Here is a 22,028-nt window from a genome sequence, read left to right as displayed (position 1 = left end):
TGGCAGAAGGCAACAAACCAGTATAGGATCAGGGAAAAGAGGAAATTGTTGACATAACAGAGGGAGGAAAAAGATGTAGAGTGAAAGAACATTCAACATTCATGCAGATAGCTTTGACAACAAAAGGAAAATTAAGCACAAGACACATACGTCAGGGTAGAGGAAGAGAAAAGAGAAAAGTTTATAGGTAGAAGAACTAAGATCGTAGCAAGCAGAATGAGAGTCAGAGGAAGAAAAAGAGTTGAGAAGGAGAAACACGAAGAAGAAAAAAGGCAAGGCACAATGATAGAGAAAAAACACTAATACAGGTTGATGAGCTGGAACAACCAAGAGCTAAAGAAGAGAGTGAAAAGATGTAGGTTTCCTCACCAAAGCTAAGCATGAGAACCAATTCCAACTAGAGGTCGATAGGTACATGGAGTAAGTTATGCATGGGCCACTTGCGATGACTTGTATATGAGCACAAACAACATGCAAGACTATGTTGGTGGTCCAACCACACTTAGAAAAATGTTGTGGATGGTTCAGGATGAGATGGACATAGGTTCCAAGACCACATGCTCGGATGCCATGGAGGTAAGAGTATGCTTTCAGTAAGACAACATCAAGAAGTTTGGGGACATGACAACATAATGCCAAGCTTGAAATCAATACATTACCGAGAAGAATCAATTGAATGTTGCAGAGTTGGGCTTTCCCCAAACCTCAGAGTCATAGTGTTTTGTCTTGTTAGGCTGTCTCTAGCCTATTTTGTTCCACATGGGTATATGTCGAAATTGTATATTATTGTGAACATGTTGTAAGTGAAATTCCAAGTGTCACTAGTGGAATGTGAACAATCACTATGTAATGTAGTGAATTTTGTAAAGAAGTTGAAGATTCATGAGCGTGGGTGAAGAGTCACAAAGGGGAATGTCAAGGGTCACCCCACCCTTTGTTATAAATAGAACCTCATAACTCATAGAACTGGATTTTGGGAGCCAATATTTTGGTTAGGCATTTCTTAGAGAAGGCTTGGAGAGTATTGTGACGAGCCTTGGCTTCTCCGCAGCATCGAGCGAGTACATCTCTTTGGAGGATAAGGCAGTGTTGACCATAATGTTCAACTATTGGGGCTAGTGGTTGTCAATGGTGTATGTATGGATGGAACTTTCACTTTATATATATAACTGATCCAATACGTTTTCATGCATATATTGTTATTGTAGTTTGACTACTCTAGTTACTTTAGCAATGTATGTTATTTAACTTACACATTTGCGTACGAACTATTTTGTATATGATTGTACGAATCTTGTTGAAGAAGTGTTGTTGTATTAACCATCACTTTGGATTGTGGACTATTCCACTTCCAACCTATGATGTCATTTAGCTCATGTGTTCCTTTCAGATTGTGCAATATTACAGGCTTCTAAGGGACACACTTTCCTTTCCCATGTGTGTGTTAGAATCCCCATTTATCTCACTTGACTCGCTGTAAGGTCACACACTTGCTTCCAACAAAGTTATCATAATTACCTCTGCGCGCTACCATAGTCAAGGCACTACTGTACTACGCATTGTTGGGACTCCTACTCTAAACAGTCTGAGGTCTAGTTGGGACTTCTTACTGAGGAGATCCCCTTGACATGTTGGCAGGCCCAACATCATCAACATTTCTGGCACTGGAAAGAGGGCCAGATGACAAGCTAAGTCCTCAAATTCTATTATGAACCTCTGCACATCATTCATGACTTACATTACAATCATACCTCTGACATGTTCTTCTCATGCAGAATATTTCACTTTTCCGGAGGACGTTCTTGATGACTTGTCATAATTTAAGTATGACGATGAAGATGGAGCAACCCTGATAAGGCATGGAGTTTCCTTCCTAGTCTTCTATCACAGGAATGAAGTCCCCTCGGACAACATTTCCTTTGGGTTGTTCGCTTACATGTTCGAAACGCAAGCACATCAATGGGGTTGCACATTTCCCGCAACCTCCATTCACTCTTTCGATCACATGTTTGGAGAGTTAGGTCGTGATTTCTATCATTATGATCATCAAGCACTCAATAAAAAAATTCTAGAATTACGGAAAGCACCTGATGAATCTCTTTGGAAATTTTGGTAGCACTTCAAATCCTCAAAGATGAAGTTGATTGGAAATATCTCAGGGAAAGGTTTCATTATCTCCTTCACACAAATGAAAATACTCACAAGTTAGAATCATTCAAATGCCTCTGAGCATACGTCAGGGTCAGATGTTCCAAATCTAAGATGGACAAGGTTGTTCTCACAGGTGACCCGTCATCCACTCCTCATCAAACAACTCTAGCTCTGTAGGACGAGGTGGGAGAAGTTATGAACCCATCTGTTGAATTGTCACATCCTCCAACCCCACTTGCTCTGTATATCTATGCAAATTTGGACTGTAAGCTTGTTGGTTTTCACGTGAACTTGTTTCCTCAACCTCCATCCTCTTTTTCTATTGATCCTCTAGATTTTGGTGTCTTGTATTCCTCCATTCCAGACTCCACTTGTGATGTTCAGATGGATCAAATTGTCGACAGAGTTGGTGTTGAGTATCCAAATTGCACTATCATTATTGATGAGTATGTGTGGGAATATGAAGAAGAACTTGCAGTGAAGGATGACCTCCTTCTGTCTGCACCTCGTCCGCTCTATCCTGACATCTTTTGTGATCTTAACATTTCTTAGTTGTCTAGTTAAAATTCATTCCTAGATGTTTCTATTTCCGATCATTCATAGGACACATAGGATTTCAGTGCATCATTTGATTGGGGATAGCACAAATATTTCCTTTCAAATCCACTCAATCTGTCACTTGTCATTTTTGAAAATTTAGAAGGTGAAAATTTATGTTTCTCATTGACACCTCTATATGATTCATCAGATCATGAGGATGTTGATGTACAACTCATATTTTATGATCATCGCTGTCATGATCTCTTCACTCCATTTGATCACGATGTTGATTCACTCATTGTTGATCTTTCCAAGCCACTGGTCTTTGATGATCTACCCGTTGATGAAGTGGAAAACCTACAAGCATTCAAGGCACTTCAACTCGAGCTGATGGTTATGTCAAGCCTTCGTTATCTAGAGGTTAGTTCCACTCCCAATCAAAAATTTGTTGAAATACCCCAAGCTCCTCACCACTCTCATGCTTACATTAAAAATCAATCTGATATACACATCTTACACCCTCCACCAGAGTCACGCGATCCTATCACCCATGCATTTGAGGAGTCATATGTAGCAAGTCATGTTGCGAAGAAAATTTTTTCTTCCTTTTGCATGTTTTTTCATTTGAAAAGATCAAAAGAGTGTGCATGATCATCTCCATGCATAGCGCGTTTCCACACCATCATACGTCCGCAGAGTGTTTTTCTTGCTCTTTTATTTTTTTCTTTTCTGTGGACGCATTCAAGCTTCGAGCATGTTGGTTTTCATTGTTTTAAATTTCTTGCTTTCTAGTCTACTTGAATACCTTTCTTGTCGACCATGCCTTCACCACCATAGACCAACCAATGTGCTAGTGGCTGCATTAGAAATACCACTTCACGTGAGTAGGCCCATGCACTATTTAGTCTAGGAGTAGGAGTAGTGTTTGCTTTCTTGTTTTCTTTGCTTTCATCTTTTTCTTCCCTTACTTGTTTTTCTTTCGTTTTACCTCTGCCCTTTACTTGTTTTTTTATTTGTTTGTTTTGCACATGTAGGCTTAGCTTCACATGACACTGTGTTTGGCTCTTGAGACAAGTAGGGTGAAGTACAAGAGGACTTGTAAAACTATCAACATTTGGTTATCAGTATCCCCTCTCGTTATGAAGATCTTGCATTCTTCATTCGATGATACCTTGATGGAAAATATGTTCTTTTCAGAGTAGGTATTGGTGAAAACACAATGCTTGCAATTTTAACTAGTACTACCTACTCTAATCGCTTTTTCTATATTTGGTTAACTGTAATGGCCCACTTAAATCTTATCCTACAAATTTTGTTAATATTTACATTATCTGAAAATATTGAGAAATATTGGTCTAATATAAATTTATGATTTCCATTATTCAAATTCCCCACTTACCTTCTCAAATTGAATATTATGTAGGACATGGTCTCCTTCCATTATTTCAAAATATATGTATTCATTTCACATTCCCCAATGTACCCTCACATTTACTAAGGAGAAGACATGGTCCTCTCCATGTAAGTACATTTCACATTCCCCAATGTACCCTCACATTTACTTGGGAGAAGACATAGTCCTCTCCATCTTATCATCAATATATATTTATTCATTTCACATTCCCCAATGTACCCTCACATTTACTAAGGAGAAGACATGGTCCTCTCCATGTAATTACACTTCACATTCCCAAATGTACTTTTCAGATTTACTTGGGAGAAGACATGATCCTTTCCCATTAAATTCTCAATTTTATATTCATGTCACAATTCCAAATGTACTCCTAGCTTACTTGGGAGAAGAGAAGTCAACTAAGGATGGATGAGAAGTTAATGACATTAATGAGAGGTGGTTGAGGAAAGAGGGTATAAAAAGGGAAGGGGGAAGGAAGAAAAGGGGGGGGGGGGGGGGGGGGTGTGTTGGAGTCTTGCTTAGGATTGTGGGGGTTGGTTGTGATTGTTTGGCCTTGTTATGATTTTGGGAGACCTTGGAAACCTGTGGAGGTTTCTTGGGTTTGAGAGAAGTATCATTATCTAGTTTTGCACATTCTTCTTGAGGACACACTATATCTGGTTGGACTTGGGCACAGAGGGCTAGGGAACCTGTGGAGGTTTCCTCGGCTAGGAATTTATTTCCTAGTTGGCTGGGAGGTAAATCCGGTTGGGTCGGTGAGAAGGAGCATTCAGCAGGAGCTATAAAACAAAGGTATCATCATCAATCGTCGGAACAGGTATTTTCCATGGACCACTCTTGTTAAGTTGATATCAATGGAATGCTCACCTTAAATTATGTTACTTATGATAAAGTGATAAGATGTTGACTGTTTAAATCTATGTAAGAAGGTCAGCAAGTTCCTTTTTTTTACTTTTAGAACAGTAGGAAAATAGATCTGTTAGTGTATTATAGATTGAGACTCTAATAATAGGAATCAAGCCCTTACACATGGTATCAGAGCCTTGGTTCAAAATATGGACCCAAAGCCCACTAAAACCCAAATGCCGCTAGAAGGAGGACTTGAACCTCCGACCTTATAGCTGTTAAGCCGTTGTGGTTAACAACCCTTTACCCATGAGAGCATCTAAATTTTGGTGTGTTGCAACCCAATTTCCAAGATGTCGATTTAATGAAATGAAGGGATATATAGTGTTTCTGAACTTGTTTATGTAATGAAAATAATGGCTATATAATGTTGTCTGAGCTCGTTTCATGCAAGGAAGAAAATCTAGCTGGTTTTAAGTTATCAATAAGATCTAAGCTATCCTCTGTGTTACTATTGATTTGTGATGCTGCCAAATAGTTGTGCTCTCTGAGAAGGCAAATTATTGTAACTATGTATTACCTGGTTATAAATGTGACAGTATGTGAGAAACATTATTAGGCAGCGAGTTTTAATGGGATTCTACATTTTGAATCATACAATATATATTTCATTGATTCTCCCATTTCATCTGCTGATACGTTGCCATATGCTCCTTAGTTGAGTGGATCCCTTCCATTATGGTCGTTGTTACAGTCTATAGAACGTAAATTTGAATGGTATCATAGCTCGCAATTGGGTTCTCGGTCTGCCGACAGCTTAAAAGACTTGTGTCATTTTCATTGATTCTCCCATTTCATCTGCTGATATGTTGCCATATGCTCCTCAGTTGAGTGGATCCCTTCCATTATGGTCGTTGTTACAGTCTATAGAAGGTAAGTTTGAATGGTATCATAGCTCGCAATTGGGTTCTTGGTCTGCCGGTAGCTTAAAAGACTTGTGTCATTGCAATTACATGAGGCTACGACTTGAAACAAAATACAAGACAAAAAAAAAATACAGAACATAACGCTGATGACGTCCCAATCCCAATTGCAATATCTACCCAGCACCAATGGGAGCGCGATGCCTGTTTGTGTTGTCATTTTTAAGACCATACAACAGAATCAAATTAGGCTTACAAATAAATTAAGTGCCCTTCAATCTTCTATATCCAGCACACTCAAATCATCTACTCGTGTCACACATCCATCATTGAATCCCATCATTCTTAATTGATCATGAACTGGAAGAAATGACATGCTCTTTCATGTCAGAATGTTTGATTCTCATCACTATAGAGAGTATTCTCATGTCCTTGCAGCAAATGCAATCTGCATGCTAAGTTGTGTAGCCAAAAGGTTCATTCTCTCTGTGCTTACTGTGTTAAAATTTCTGACTCTGTTTCAGTCTCTTTAATCCCTTCCTGAGAGTCAGAATCACTCATGGACTCAGAACTCCCCCCCATTAAACTCGTCCTCTGAATAAAAATCAGTGTCTTCATTTCCTGCTCCATTTTCAATAACTTTAGCCGTAGGTTTCAAAAACTCTTTCAATGGATCCAATATGTAAGGCTCCATCAAATCCCAAACCTAGATTGCATCCTTACCTTTACATCGTATCTGAAACTGCTTTCCCTTCCTTTTTATGACACAATTTATTGACTTCATTCTCAAGGTTTTCCCAACACATTCAACATTTTCAACTTTATAGTTTTGTGCATAAAATATAACATCTCCAGAAGTGCTCTTACGTCCACCATACATATACCAGTATGCTAGAACACTGGGGAGATAGCCACCGATGTATAAGCCGTGGCATTACCATCTGTCCCCATGGTCTAAATTGATTTGCATAAAATCGAAAACTACCATGACTCACAGTAGAAAAATGAGGCGGTATGTCTTCAGCTTGAATTTTCAATCGATCAACTGGTTTCAGCCATTCATAAAATGTGTCGTATATGTGTGCTTTCAATACATCCTGTACCTCAAATTTTTCATTGAACTCAAAATGAACTTCAAAAGTCTTGTTCTTATCGTACGATTCTACCTTAGCACTAGACAAAAATATAGCAATTAAAATCTCATGCTGCTCTGCAACAAGTTTCAAGCTGAGACGCTTATTAACATTTTTTTTTCGCCCAAATTGAGCAACGGTTTTATTTGTAGCATCAATGTAGGCTCAACGTCATATTTCTTATGACACATTTCATCATACAATTGTTTGATCCTTTCTTCTTGACTAGCATTGAGATATCCCTCTAGCATTATGTTGCACATCTTGATTTAATACCAATTGCACCATCCCTTTGCAACTCTGCAAAAACCCCCTCAGCCCTCTCCACCATGCCACATTTAATCAAGGATTCAAGGTATATTTCATAAGCTGCCCGATTAGGTCGACACTTTGCCATACATCGAGAGAATGTGGATTCTACTTCGCCATACATAGACAGGCACATATACATTTGCATCAAGTCCACATAGGATGGCTGCAGTGGCTTCAGACCACTATCCTCAAATTCCTTCATAAAATTTTCCGCGTGTTCTTTTTCTTGGGCTTTTGACATTATCTCAATAATTTTCAGATAAGCAATCACACTCATGGAGACTCCTTCCTCCTGCATTTTTGTGAATATCTCCAAAGACTTCATAGGTTGTCCAGCCTTGGCATAAACTTCCATTTGATACACATAAGCCTGAGAAGTGAGACCTACAACAGTGTCAACTAACATTGCCCAAGTTCTTTCAGCCTCTTTTACATCTGCATGTCTTGAACAGACCCTGAGTATTGAGACAAGTAAGTCTCTACTTTCCTTAAATCCTGTTTGCTTCATCTCATTTCTTAGACAAACTATTCTTTCATGATCTATACAATCTTGGTAGCTGTGAAGCCATATTAAACCTTCATAAATATCCTCCTTTATCCTATGCCCTGCTGTTTTCAAATTCTGAAACACAGCTTCTGCTGGTCTTAAATGATGTTTTGCAGTCCCTCCTGTGCCACGTAATAGGGCCTTAAAAAGAGAATTTTATAAGCTGAGACTTGGCTGATACCCTCCAAGTTGAATCATGCGATTGTATATGTCACAGGGTTCATCAACAAAACCTTTAACCGGTGCTTCAATGTAAGCCATAATGAGAAGAATGAATGCTAGTGAGCATACCTACAATCTTCGGTGAGAAATTATTTAATGATGATGGCAAGAACAAAGTTGATCCTATAGTGTAGAAGAGATCAAAGAATGAAGTTGATCCTATAGTGTCGAGGTCAATAATGAGGTTGATCCTATAGTGTAGAAGAGGTCAAGAACGAAATTGATGCTACAGTGTAGAAGAGATTAGTGGACAGTAATACATACCTCACCACCACTGCCTTGATGCAATGTATACTATGAGTTTAGTTCAAGGTTTAAGCAGGATCCAAGTATATATATATATATATATATATATTATAACAAAGAGTACACTGTGGTAAACCAATGGTACATGTAATTTTAGTATTTGTACATTCGTGAGCACTCTGGCTTTGTTGGATACATGGATAATGATTGAGCATGCTCCATTGCATAATATAATAGGAGCCAATATATCAATGTGAAAAGCACACAATGCACAACTCCCAGAACCTTGTAAGCACTCTTTCAGTACCTCCTATCTCCTCTGCACACTACCCACACATGGAATAATCATTTCCTGAAACCCCCACGTGCATCCTCCTTCCTTGGCCCAAGAAGACTCACAATTTTTCTTGCTTGTGGCAGATGGATTCATGGGTCAACTTAGGGAATCGAGGTGGGTACTTGCCATACCTTTTGTTGACAGTTCCTTCTATCCAGCTTCTTCTCATCCCTTCATAACTCTCAGTGGTTGGCTGCCCCACTACCCAGCTCTCCCTCAATAACTGATTTCTGGGAAGTAATTTCAAATTTAAATTTCTGGCAATTTGGCAATATGGGACTTTCGGCAAAGGTCAATTACTTGGTAGGAAAGGTAACCTCCTAGTGCCCTCACCGGATTCCACTCGTAGTATCATGGCTAGTACTAGTGCTTCATTCTTTAATCAGTGGTTTGGTAAATATTCATTAACTAACAAAACATAAGTATATCATTTATAAGTTGTCTGTTCCAGTTTAAATAAAAAATAAAAAAAAATTGAGGAACATCCATGTTGTGATTCGCGGTGACATTGAGACATATTTACAAACTGGGGGGAAACAAGGTATGACAGAATCTAGAAGAAACTTCATACTGTAAAATGGCATGGATCCTGGACAATTGACGATCTGGAGGTTGTCTGCCGTGAAATTGGGGCAAATAAACAAGCAAAATGAGTGCTTTATTTTGTTTTGTTTTTGTTTCTTTTTTACGTGTTTTTTATAGACAGATGGCTGAGTTTGAATTGTGAGAAGTGAGAGTCTGACTCACGTTTGACCTACAAGTATGAGTCATACTTGTAATTCGATTCACAAATATGACTTTGGGCCACAGGACAGACTTGGAGAAATTGAATTTGGCTTGGTTTTCTCAAAGAGCAGAGTCAAATTCAGCAGTCCAATTGGACTGGAAGAATCTGGAAATGCTAGTGAAATGGCAAAATTGTCCAAGTAGGTTGCCGCAGGTCTCAGTTGAAACTAGGATAGATGCTGATTTCTCCAAGTCTATGCATTCTGCTTGGTTTACCGTATATGATATCGAATATACCCAATAAAATAACTATAAACTTGGAAAAAAAGAAAAAGAAGAAAAACTTGGTTCACCGTATATTCTTGCTTAGTGCAAGATTTTCTTAATTATCGAGAGGCCCTGTACAGGGTCGTACACTCCTCTGTGGGGGGGGTATCTCTTGCTTGGGAGTGTGGTCACTGGATGGTTAAATGAATTAATCATTCTTGCTCAACATTTTCTTTAAATCGTTGGTTTATTTTCCTTTCCCCTCATTGATTTTGGTGTCCTTTTAAGATTTCGGCTTCATCTCAAGTATTCTTGGTGAATGGTGTTTGAACTAGTGCATGTGGCATTGTGTAGTTCTTCGTATTCTTGCCCTGTATGAAACTGACCCTTGCATGTGTGAACCTTGGTCCATCTATTGTATGCTAATGAGTGGCATTGGAATGGATTAGAATTCGGTTGTGAACAGAGTGAACTTGGGATTGTAATTATCATCAAGCAAATAAGTGGTCATTGAGCTGATTTACTCTTGCATTCTATCCTCGCATTATAGATCTATCCAACAATAGGCAACTAGAGGTAGTTTATTACTGTATCCTTATGTTAGTCTTGGTGAAATGGATAGGCTATAAGCAATCTGTTAAGGCTGCAGCTATGTCAGAGATGTTTAATAAACCTCTCCTAAATATTTACTACCAAAAGAACTTCCAAAACCACCTCACCAAAGGAAGTCACTAATGAAGGCAAGTCATGAAAGCCAAACAAGAGGAGGAAATGAATATTTGAACCAGTTACTTTGTTCAAATCATTTCTGTTCTGAGAACAACTTCTTCTAACTAAGGTTGCCTGGCCTTTTCATTATCTAGGTGGTCTGCCATAGTTGTTCATTACAAGATTCTTGCCAAAACAAGAATGCAAGCTATGCCCAGTATGTGTGACATTAAAATGTATCAGTCGGTAGATTTGCTTTCCACTAAATGCTTGCAGTCTTATTGAGTTGCCAAAAGAAAAACAACGGTACAATTTGTATTTATTTATTTATTTTTAATTTTTATTATCACAACAGAAAAACATATTGTTATAAGCTCTGGAATGTTCAAAAAGGATAACTAGAAGTATAGACCACTGATGATCATCATTTATCATCAGAGTAAACTAGATAATGTCAAATTCTGGATCTAAGTAATAGGAAAAAAATGTGGATTGTTGTCATTTGTTTCCATGTTTATTTTGATTTGACCAACCTTTGGCTGACCTTGCAACCATTACAAGTGTTCAAAGGGATTTATTGAACCTTTCCTAGAACTTTTATAAATTATACTCATTTCAAAATGACCAATGCAATGAATATTTTCAACGAAAACCCTCTTTTGCAAACTGTTTTGGAATTGTACTTTCTTTCCAGAATGTGCCAGTGTAATATGCAATATCCTTTAGAGAGCTTAAACATTTTTTTTTGTTTTTGGATGGATATGTAGAGATTCATTGCCAAGCATTTTACTCCAGGCAACATTATTAGCTGATATAGTGTTTGGCCTCCCTAGTTAACGGATGGGACTTCATTCTGTTTCTGCTGTCAGGTCTATGTTGCTAGTAATAGTCCATGACAGAAAATAAATTGTTTCTTTGGGGCCCAATCGTGCTTTCCAGACTCTAGAGTCTCTCGGTTCTTCTTTCTCTAAGGGAATTGGAGCTAAAAGTAGTTCAATTTCTACTGAACTCTGTTAAGTGTTACTATCTATAAGAGCTTGCTCGCATTCTTGCAATTTTGAATATTATTGATTTTTATTGATTGTTTTTGACAAATTCTAGTTCAAACCTCCATCACCATGGGAGCAGTTGTCTTCCAGTTAATTAATCTCATCATTGGACAGTTCTTGCATGGTGAAAATACCCTCACAAGATTATATTTATCTTCAAGTTGTTCTCCAAACTACCATCTTCAAGTGATTAACTGTCTTCATGTCATGAAAATAATTTGCTCTTTTGTTGGCTAGACTAAAACGACTACAGTTAGGGGATATCACCTAGACTTGGACACATCTTCGGATCCGAGGAGTCTCCTGTAAATGGTATGTTATATTGACCCAATCGTCTAAGGCCGATCTTCAAAGAAGTTAGGGAGCCTTTTATAGTTTTTCCAGCTTCTTTACATTTAAAGGCTCCCATATATAGCATGACTTGTTGACCCAACGCGCTTAGGCTCATCTCCAAAGAAGCTAGGAGTCCTTTGTGATTATCCCAACGTCATTACATTTGAAGATTGTTTCCCTCGTACCTTCATGGCTTCAAAAGTGAGAAAGAGGCTTTATATTAAAACAGATCTTCAACATACTTCTACTACAAGTTGGTTCTATGTTGATGTTATGCCTGCATCAAATACTTTTTACAAACAGAGTTAGATTCTCCCTTTAAATAATAATAATAATAAAGGTCATGGCCAAGCCAAACACGAAATTGGTTTATGAGACCCCTTGTTTCTGGAACAAGGGATCCACCTCCTTGCAGTGATTTGACTACTAAAGTCTGTGGAGGTTTACCTTCTCTACTCCCCTCTAGATTTGAATCTATGACCTCTTACAAGGAAATACATGTTCTTAACCATTAAGCCCACCAAAGCCATTATAAGCTTTATCTTTGTACAAATTTTAATCTTAACATTGCATGCTTTCTGTAGATGAATGATTATAGAAATAAGCAGATGAGGTTGTTAAGCTTCTTGGAACCTATAAATGGAGACACCAGATCTGCAATATAGTGAGGATGTCACAACAAAGACCTAAATTTAGTTTATGGTTGTAATGCTCATGACTTCCGTTAACTAGCACGTGTCATTTAAATACCCTCTACTTTAAACATAGGGATATAGTATAGAGTGGTTTGAGTTACTACGAAGCCCAAAACATGCCAAGAGTTTTCCCTAAGTGATCTAGTACTATCCTTACCATTTGATAGTTTTTTTTAAGGCATGGTTAATTGGTTAAAGTGTTCTTAATTGAATTGAACTTCTCCAAAAATCGATTTTCGCTAGAATGCATCAATCTAGCATGGTGAGATTCAATGTAATGGTTTCTTCTAATCCATACATATTAAGCCTAGTCTTGTAACTAAGTATGCTTTGTCATGTTGTTTGTTTATTAAGACAAAGAAATCTAGAAAGTAATCAAGAAATTAGTTAATAATGAATAGGCACAGGTAACAAGGAAAAACAATAAAACTAGCAGGCAAACAATCCAAAGAAAAAAACGCTGACATGATGTAACCTAAGGTTGAGGAAAAGAGGATGCCAACAATTATTGCATGGTGCATAACAGATGGAGGCTTGACAAAGATGGTCTAGTGGGGTAGAATTTTCTAGTGAAAACATAGATTGAATACTATGGACTTGTGTAAGGCTTACTGTGATAGTTATTTTTAATGATCTTAAATTAAATGAGAATATCAATTCGTAGAGAATTTGGGATTTTACAATGGAAGCTTATTTAGTCAATAAAAGACCAGTGAAAATATTATGATACACTTTTACCCTTATTCTAGTGTTGAATAAAAATGTCTTGAAAAATATTGTGTCTCTAGTTTTGGATAAAAGGACCCTCAACTTTCTTCGCAACTTTTGTGGTCACTGGCCACTTATGAAAGGAGTAGGCATCTTTAGAAATGTGGTGTCATTTAGAGGGGAAATACCAATAGCAGCAAGGCAAAGGCAATTATTCCATTCGTTTAATTATTTCTCATTTGTCTAGTCATATTGTGAGCTGCAGTATATATCATGAAATTGTTTTGGTACTAGTAAACAATGATTAAATATATAATAAATTTGAACCTTTTGACATTTAGAGGACATTCTCTCAATTTACAAAAAAAAAATAAAGTATGAAAATCATGTTGGAAACAATTTTTGAAGTTTTGAGTCTTTTATTTTCAAGATTAACTAAATGGGTTTGGAAGATGAAAAACCATCAAATTGGAAGAGTGGGACTTTCATATTCACTAAGGTTTTAAAGAAATTATATGCATAAAACTTATACTAACACCTTCTAGTGGAATTGATAGTGCACTAATCCGTTGCTTGCCATTATTTTGGTTTGGTACCACCTTATAGGATATCTGGGTTCAAATGCTATTTTCCATGACGGATAGTTGAATCTATTTCAACTCTAATTGTTATTGAAGGGTTCCACAAGGATGTCACATGAGCATTTATGATGCCCCCTTTTAACGTAGATAGCCACCTATGTTAAGGTTCTATTTTGCAGTTCCATGTTGTTATTTATGAACATTATACACATTTGGTTGGACACGTGAAAATCAATTGATGGATTTGGTATTGATGATGGAAATGTTGGATGTATGACCAAATGTGTGACTTACTTGGTTACAATTTATCTAGTGCATGACTTGTCAGAGTTATTGTTGCATCGTATAGGCTTATATAGATATGATTTATCTAATCAATGACTTAGTGAAATTATGATTTATCTGATGTAAGATTTATTTCCAGTATGAACAACAAAAATTGACACATGGACACTGGGCTTAATAAACACGATGTTTAAGATCATGTATGTATATCTATTTTGTGGTTGCATATATGCATGGATGAGAACTAAACTACAGGTTGGAAAGAACCGTATGATAACCAAGATCTACTATTCCATTGGGGAAGGTTGAGACGACCAATGAGGAAAGTTACGATGTACATTGTTCTATTACATTTGGTATCTACTTGATATGCACTCTTATGACATGAGTAAAATGCAAATGACAGGTGGCAAGATGACCTAATTGGATTATTCGATGACAAGTCCAACTAGCTCTGTAGTGTGGTCTGTGCTCTGAAGGAGGGGTGGAGGTGTTTCCCACTGTGTATCCTCTGAAACCTAGAATAGTGGGGAGGACAGCTGAACGCTCCCCCTAGACGTGTGATGACGATTTCCAGTTGCCTGCTGGGGAAGTTAGGTTGATGTATTCAACGCTTCCACCATGTCGGTTTTATTAGTGGTTAGTATGGTCGTTGCCACTGATAAAGCAGCAGAGGATGGATAGGGTGGAACGGAAGCAGGCCAGGGTGGATAGGAAGTGTTAGCACTTGAAATTTCACCTCAGGCTGAAAAAGGTAAACTCCAAGGCAACATCAAACCACTTAGCCTCGTAGCTAGCCCTACGGGGCAGGAGAGGGCTCTCTCCGGTCTATCTCGGCAAAGATCTTCAACGGGCAGAGATAACCAATAAAGAACACTAATTTTAGGCTAGTAAACTGATAAAAAGGTTTGATTTGGGATTTTTAGGGTTTTGGTGGAAAATTGGGGAAAGGCAATTTTGGGTGTGGGGATTGGACACAGTTTTCGCAGGGGGTTCTTTGGGGCAAGGTAGGAGACTGTATTGATGCCTTTGAAAGAGTCAGATGGGCAAGAATGACTGGTGAGGAGCTAAGGAGAGCAAGTAAACACCTTGAGTTCTCCTTAAACAGATGAAAACATTAATATTAAGAAAACTTAAAAGCAGAGCATGGCAATCATGAATTCTACTTTAACACTTCATTTGCCTAATTTGCAGAAGGAAAAGTAAGAATATGAATCACATAACAAACTTACAAGTACAAAGAGAAACACACCATCAATACATGTAACCACAGGAATCCCAAAAAGGACTGCAAAACCCTGGTCTTTCTTCCTTTGCCAAAATTGCAGAGATACAATGAGTAATACAATAGAAGCTTTCTCCCTCAAGAGTCCAACCATGAAAATAACCAAGAAAATACATAATATAGGCAATCTAACATCCTCCCTTGCCTCTAGGGGTCGAGCTCACTATCCTAGGAGCTGTTTCAACCAATTCTAAACTGAGCACTGAAAACTAGGCAGTCAAAACAACTTGCCTCTATAAGCTAAGAAACCAATTCATTCATTAAATTTTTACCTATCTCATGAATGAATCTTCTAGAAGAGATAAATGAGTGTCAAAATATCATAAAATTACATCATTTACAACAAGGAGGATCAAAATCCACTCCAAAAAGTCAAATCCAATCAAAACTGCGTTTTGCTGAGCTGTAGGTGCATTTCTGTGAAAATTGCCCAACGCGTAGCGCCCTGATTCTGAACGCGTAGCATGCTTTTGGAGCAACTTTTGAGGCACTTACATGTGTCAAAATGAGGCAAAAGTGGGCTTGTTGGAAAGGCCTGGATGTCTACTTTTCAACCCAAGTGGAATTTCTGAATGTGGTGTCCATTTGCCACTCCAAAATTGCAATCTCCTAATACTGCTTCCTGTGTGTCAAAAAAGTGGCAGAAAGTCATTTTTTGCATGTTTTTTGACCTTCTGGAGGCTCAAAACTTGGTGAATTTTTTTGGCAACTGCTAAGCAAGTGTATTTTTGCATGACAAATCCAAAAATGCTGAGTTTTCCTGAAATGGAGTTGCCCATCTTAAGGGTCGCGCGCGGCGCGCTACGCGTTGGTGAAGAAAACCTGTTTTTAGCCCAAAAAATTCACAAGTGACCAAAAATGCTCAAAATTTTCTGAAATTTGTGCTGGAGATGAGTCATTTAGCATCATGCTCCTTCAAGGAAGCCTCGGCCAAGATGTGGAGGAGATCGGGCCTTTTTCTTCGTTTTAGTGCTTTGGCCAACCGTCCTTGGAGCACCTTCATTCTCGCCTTGCATACGTGCATTCGGGCCCAATAGTGGTTCTTCATGTTCCGGAGCAGGTCCTTATCTTTGTTGGCCTTGGCCAGCAACCTCTCCAAATGAGCATTGACCCGGAGAAGCATAGTGTTGGGTCCCTATAATACTAGTAATTACCCCATTACTATTGTAGTTATACCCCTTATTTATATTGTTGTGCCCCTATTACCCCCATATTGTTATTTCTGTGCCCCATAGAATCCCTCTATTGTTATTTTTGTGGCTTTATATTATTATTGTTAGGTCGGCTGGATTATATTGTGACTCCTTAGACTCCTATATATAGAAAGGAGGTTTTGTCATTTGTATCATCCAAGAATTGTTCATTTATGTAATGTAAAGGAGGTTGCCCCCTCGAAGAGGCTGAATTCTAAGGCGTGGATCTCTCTTTTCTATCTTTTTGTGAGCTGGTTTCATAACATTTGGTATCAGAGCTTTGGATTCTAGGGTTTCGCTGCTCCAAACAGGTCATCGTGGCATTTTCGCTATAACTTTTTTTCTGTGACGTTTCAAAAGTCGCAAAAAAAACCCATTTGAGAAGAAATCGCGCTAAACCTTGGGTCAGAATTTCAGAGCTTTTTGCGCGATATTTTCGGAGATATGATCTGAGGAAGTTGGTCTTTTTGCAGACTCCTGAATTACACTCAAAATAGGTGACCTGGGGAAAATCGTCATAACTTTCTTTCTGAACATCGGATTGAAATTTCGTAAGAAGGTACAGAAAGAGAACGGACTGTAGTTTTTTTATATATGTTTCAGAGTCAAAGGTTGAAACAGTGACACGTGGCACTTCATACAAGTTCGCTCTACTGAACTAGTCTATAATCAGGTCACTGCGGGAGATTATGCATAACTCTTCCTTGGAGAATCCAATTTGGATCAGACTAGTGGCATTGGAAAGAGGACATAGAAGGCTACTACAGGTCACAACTTCAGAACTGGATGATTCGAAATTACAGAGATACATCAGATTCAATATCAGGCTTCTACAAAGTAAAAAAAAAGGTGTGTAGTTTTTTTTTAATTTTTGCATAAGCTTGGTTTGAAGGAATTCAAAGGGCATAGTAAAGCATTATTATCGGTAACTGATGCCCCGAGGAAAGAAAATGCAAACACCTAGTAAGGAACCTGAAAGCTCTAGCATGACTCATGAAGAAGAGGAAGAAATGCTACATGATATATCAAAATTACAAGAACAAGTGCAACAAATGTCACGCTCACAAAAGCTAACAGAAGCTAAGATAAGTGGCGTGGAATCTAAAATAAATGGCGTGGAATCTAAGATAAAGGGCATGGAAGCTGAGATGGAGGATTCGATGGAAGAATTGAAGAAGTTGCTACAAGAAAGGGTCACTAATGGTGAAAAGGTAGTAAAGGAAACTCATGATGAGAACAAAAGAAATGTTAATCATGATTCCATAGACTCTAATGTTGGATCGAAGACTCACCATGTTCCAAAAATCGATATGAGGAAGTTTGATGGCAAGGATCCCGCCACATGGATATTACAGATGGAGCAATTCTTCGATCTCAATAATGTGCAAAACACACAAAAGGTACGTATGGAAACTTTATATTTGGAACCAAATCAGTTTGTATGGTATCAATGGCTTTGTTCTCGTAAACAATTTATCACTTGGGCAATTTTTACGGAAGAATTGATAGCACATTATGAGGATACAAAAAGCAACACTTTTTTTAGCCAATTGATAAGTCTCAAACAAAAGGGTTCAATAATGGAGCACATTGAGGAGTTCCAAAAATTGAACATAAGGGTAAAAGATATTCCAGAGGAGCATAGGATTGATGTGTTCATAGGGTCTTTAAAGGATAATATCCAACATGATGTGCGCCTTTGGGAACCTGATTCATTAGAGAAGGCATTCAGGTTAGCAAGAAAAATGGAAAGCAAAATTATGGCAACTAGGAAGCATACCATTCACAACTATAAAGACGGAAGTGTTGTTGCCCATAGTCTTCCACAACCTACAAGGTTGACACCACAACAATTGGAAGAAAAAAGAGCAAAAGGGCTTTGTTACAATTGTGATAGCAAATACACAAAGGGTCATAAGTGTGCTGAGAAGAAATTATTCTACATAGATTGTGAAGAGGAAGAAGAAAAGGAGCAAGAAAGGTCAAAAGAAGAGGATATATTCCAGGAACAAAGCCTAGATGAAGAACAAATAAATCCGACCATATCTTGTAATGCATTGGCGGGAATTACCACTCCTCAAACCATCAAGATAGAAGGACAAATCAAGAAGAAAAAGGTAATAGTGTTGATTGATTCAGGAAGCACCCACAATTTTATTCATTGTAGGGTAGCAAAAGAATTGAATTGCTTCCTATATCCAGCACCAGAGTGTCAAGTGATGATTGCAAATGGAGGAACAATAAATTGTTCTGGAAAGTGCCATAATATCAAGCTATCCATGGGAGAATATGTATTGACTAGCCCAATGCTTTCCATTCCAATGGGAGGTGCTGATGTTGTACTAGGAGTCCAATGGCTACAATCCTTGGGTACAATAGCTTTTAATTTTCAAGAACTTTTCATGAAATTTTCTGTGGAAGGAAAGGAAGTTGAATTAAGGGGTATTGCAGGGAAACCAGGAAAGATAATCAGCTCTAATGGCATGACAAAGCTTCTAAAAAAGGAGCAAAGAGGTGTAATTGCACAATTATGTTCGCTAGATGTTTCCACATTGGAATCATCTATTTCTCCAGATCTCCAAAAAGTCCTGGACAATCATTCCAAGGTATTTGAGACTCCCAAAGGTCTCCCACCTATGCGTGATCATGATCATGCTATTCATCTGATTCCAGGAAGTGTTCCTCCAAACATCAGGCCGTACAGATATCCATATGTCCAAAAAAGTGAAATTGAACGTATGGTTGCAGAAATGCTAGAGGCTGGTATAATTCAACCGAGTCAAAGTTCTTTCTCAGCTCCAGTAGTATTGGTGCACAAGAAGGATGGATCATGGCGCATGTGTCCAGATTATAGGGAGCTCAACAAGCTCACTATTAAAGATAAGTTCCCCATTCCTGTCATTGATGAATTACTGGATGAATTGCATGGATCAATTTACTTCACCAAGTTGGATCTTCGTTCGGGATATCATCAAATCAGAATGAAGATTGAAGACATTCCGAAAACGGCATTTAGAACTCATGAGGGTCATTATGAATTTTTGGTCATGCCTTTTGGCCTTACCAATGCACCTTCAACATTTCAAGGTTTGATGAATTCAATTTTCAAACCATTCCTTAGAAAATTTGTGTTAGTATTTTTTGATGATATACTAATCTACAGCAAGTCTTGGAAGGATCATGTTGAACATGTTGACAAGGTGCTACAACTATTGGAGGAGAAACAATTATATGCAAAAAGATCCAAATGTTTCTTTGGAGTCCAGGAGGTGGAATATTTGGGTCATATTGTATCTCATGAAGGAGTTAAGGTAGACCCTAGCAAAATTAAAGCCATTAAGGAATGGAAAATCCCCACATCCATAAAGCATCTGCGAGGATTTCTTGGGTTGACAGGGTATTATCGCAAGTTTGTTAAGAATTATGGGAGAATAGCAGCACCTCTAACAACATTATTGAAGAAAGATTCATTTTCATGGACTCCGGAAGCAACAAAGGCCTTTAAACATCTTAAAGAGGCAATGTGCCAAGCACCGGTCTTAGCTACACCGGACTTCACAAAAACCTTTATTGTGGAATGTGATGCTTCAGGAAATGGAATTGGTGCTGTTCTAATGCAAGATGAAAGACCCATTGCTTTTGAAAGTCGTCCAATCAAGGGAAAGTTTTTAAGCAAAGCTATTTATGAGAAGGAAATGTTGGCAATACTCCATGCACTTAAGAAATGGCGACCCTACCTAATGGGAAGACACTTCAAGGTAAAAACGGATCATGATAGCCTTAAATACTTTTTAGAACAAAGATTATCCTCTGAAGAGCAACAAAAGTGGGTCACAAAGATGTTGGGTTATGACTTTGAAATCATCTACAAAAAAGGGAAGCAAAATGTGGTGGCAGATGCACTCTCAAGAAAGGATGAGGATATGGAAGCATTGTTGTGTGCCATTTCTATTATCCAACCAGATTGGATAAACGAAGCAAAGGAGGAATGGAAGAATGACGAAGAAGTGTGGGCACTTATTCGAAAGCTACAACAAGATTCCAGTACTTCTGATACATTTAGCTGGAAAAATGATTCGTTATGGTACAAAGATCGCTTATACCTCTGTAAGAATTCCCAGCTAAAACAAAAGATTCTTATGGAATTGCACACTTCTCCCTTAGGAGGGCACTCAGGATTTTTAAAAACTTACCACAGGGTTAAGAAGGAATTTTTTTGGGATGGCCTTAAATCAGATATTCAAAAGTTTGTGGCGGAATGTTTGGTTTTCCAACAAAATAAAGTTGAAACAATTAAGACACCGGGTCTATTACAACCTTTATCCATTCCAAGCCAACGTTGGGAGGAGGTTTCAATGGATTTTATCACAGGTTTACCCAAGTCTGAGGGAAAGAGTGTCATCATGGTGGTAGTTGACAGACTTACCAAGTATGCACACTTTTGTGCATTATCACATCCATTTAAAGCCAGTACAGTTTCTACTGCATTTATGGAAACATTTCAAAAGCTACATGGAAACCCAAAGATTATTGTAAGTGACAGAGATCCCATTTTCACTGGAAATTTTTGGACAGAATTATTTTCTTGTCTTGGTACTCAGTTAGCTCATAGCTCATCTTATCATCCTCAATCTGATGGGCAAACTGAGATAGTAAACTGTTGGACACCTAATCCTAAAGGGTTAGTGTGGAAGCCGAAAAGACTAAGCAGTCCAAGAGACCTTGGGATCTGAAACCCAAGAGTCACAACATTGTATTATAAATGTACATCTCCTGTTAATAAAAAAATGACCTCACATGATTTATCTTTCCTATTCTATGTTTCCGTGTGTGTTTAACATGGTATCGGAGCCGCTTGTTTTTCTGTGGCCTGTTATGTGCATGTCATGTCAGTCCTAGCCCTCTGCCATATTCTTGTCCTCTGCCATATTCTTTTCCAGCACTCCTGACATGCTGCCTCTGCCATATAACGCATCTGTCCAAGCCGTTCTGAGATGTCTGTCTTCCATATTTTATTTATGAGACCTGCGTTCTCTGTCCATAAACGTTCACTGTTCATAAACGTCTGCCATTAGGTGACTGTTCGCTGCTCCTCTCTGCCATATGGTATTTTTAGTATGCTATCCCTATGCATGCGCTGCTCTGTCCTGTCAGATAACAGTTCACGCCTTTGAAACAGTCTATTTGGCTTGGTAATTTCGCAGGAGGATATGCCTTGCAATGTCTAAAGGCTTTCGTAATTTATACATCTGTTAAACCACATTTGTTAATGAAAAACTCCATGGTGACACCCCTCTATGGAGTCGTGGCTGGGTCGGCTATATCTGTGCAGAGTGCGGCGAATTTTGTGTGGGGTTTTAAATAAAATGCAAGCGGGGAAAGCAGTAAGCTTGCCATTGATACGTGAAGAGATGATACTTGGACTTGGTTGGTCATCAGCCGTTTCCTATTAACTGGATAGACATCGTCAGCGGAAGTATACAGGGTACAGTGGAACCAGTCGATTGGTAGACGGCCAGACTGAATA

At 38.3% G+C, this 22,028-nt stretch overlaps 1 pseudogene; it reads right to left on the bottom strand.

Annotated features, from left to right (window-relative positions):
- Nucleotides 1-6,366: 6,366 nt before the first annotated feature.
- On the bottom strand, nucleotides 6,367-21,560 carry LOC149197199 (pentatricopeptide repeat-containing protein OTP51, chloroplastic pseudogene; annotated as a pseudogene).
- Between the last annotated feature and the right edge of the window lie 468 nt (nucleotides 21,561-22,028).

This window comes from Pinus tabuliformis, chromosome 2_2 (genome assembly GCF_031772625.1).
Source record: "Pinus tabuliformis cultivar Carrire ecotype Pingquan chromosome 2_2, CPIR1, whole genome shotgun sequence".
NCBI classification, from domain to species: Eukaryota; Viridiplantae; Streptophyta; class Pinopsida; order Pinales; family Pinaceae; genus Pinus; species Pinus tabuliformis.
This window is presented reverse-complemented; position numbering and strand designations above follow the sequence as displayed.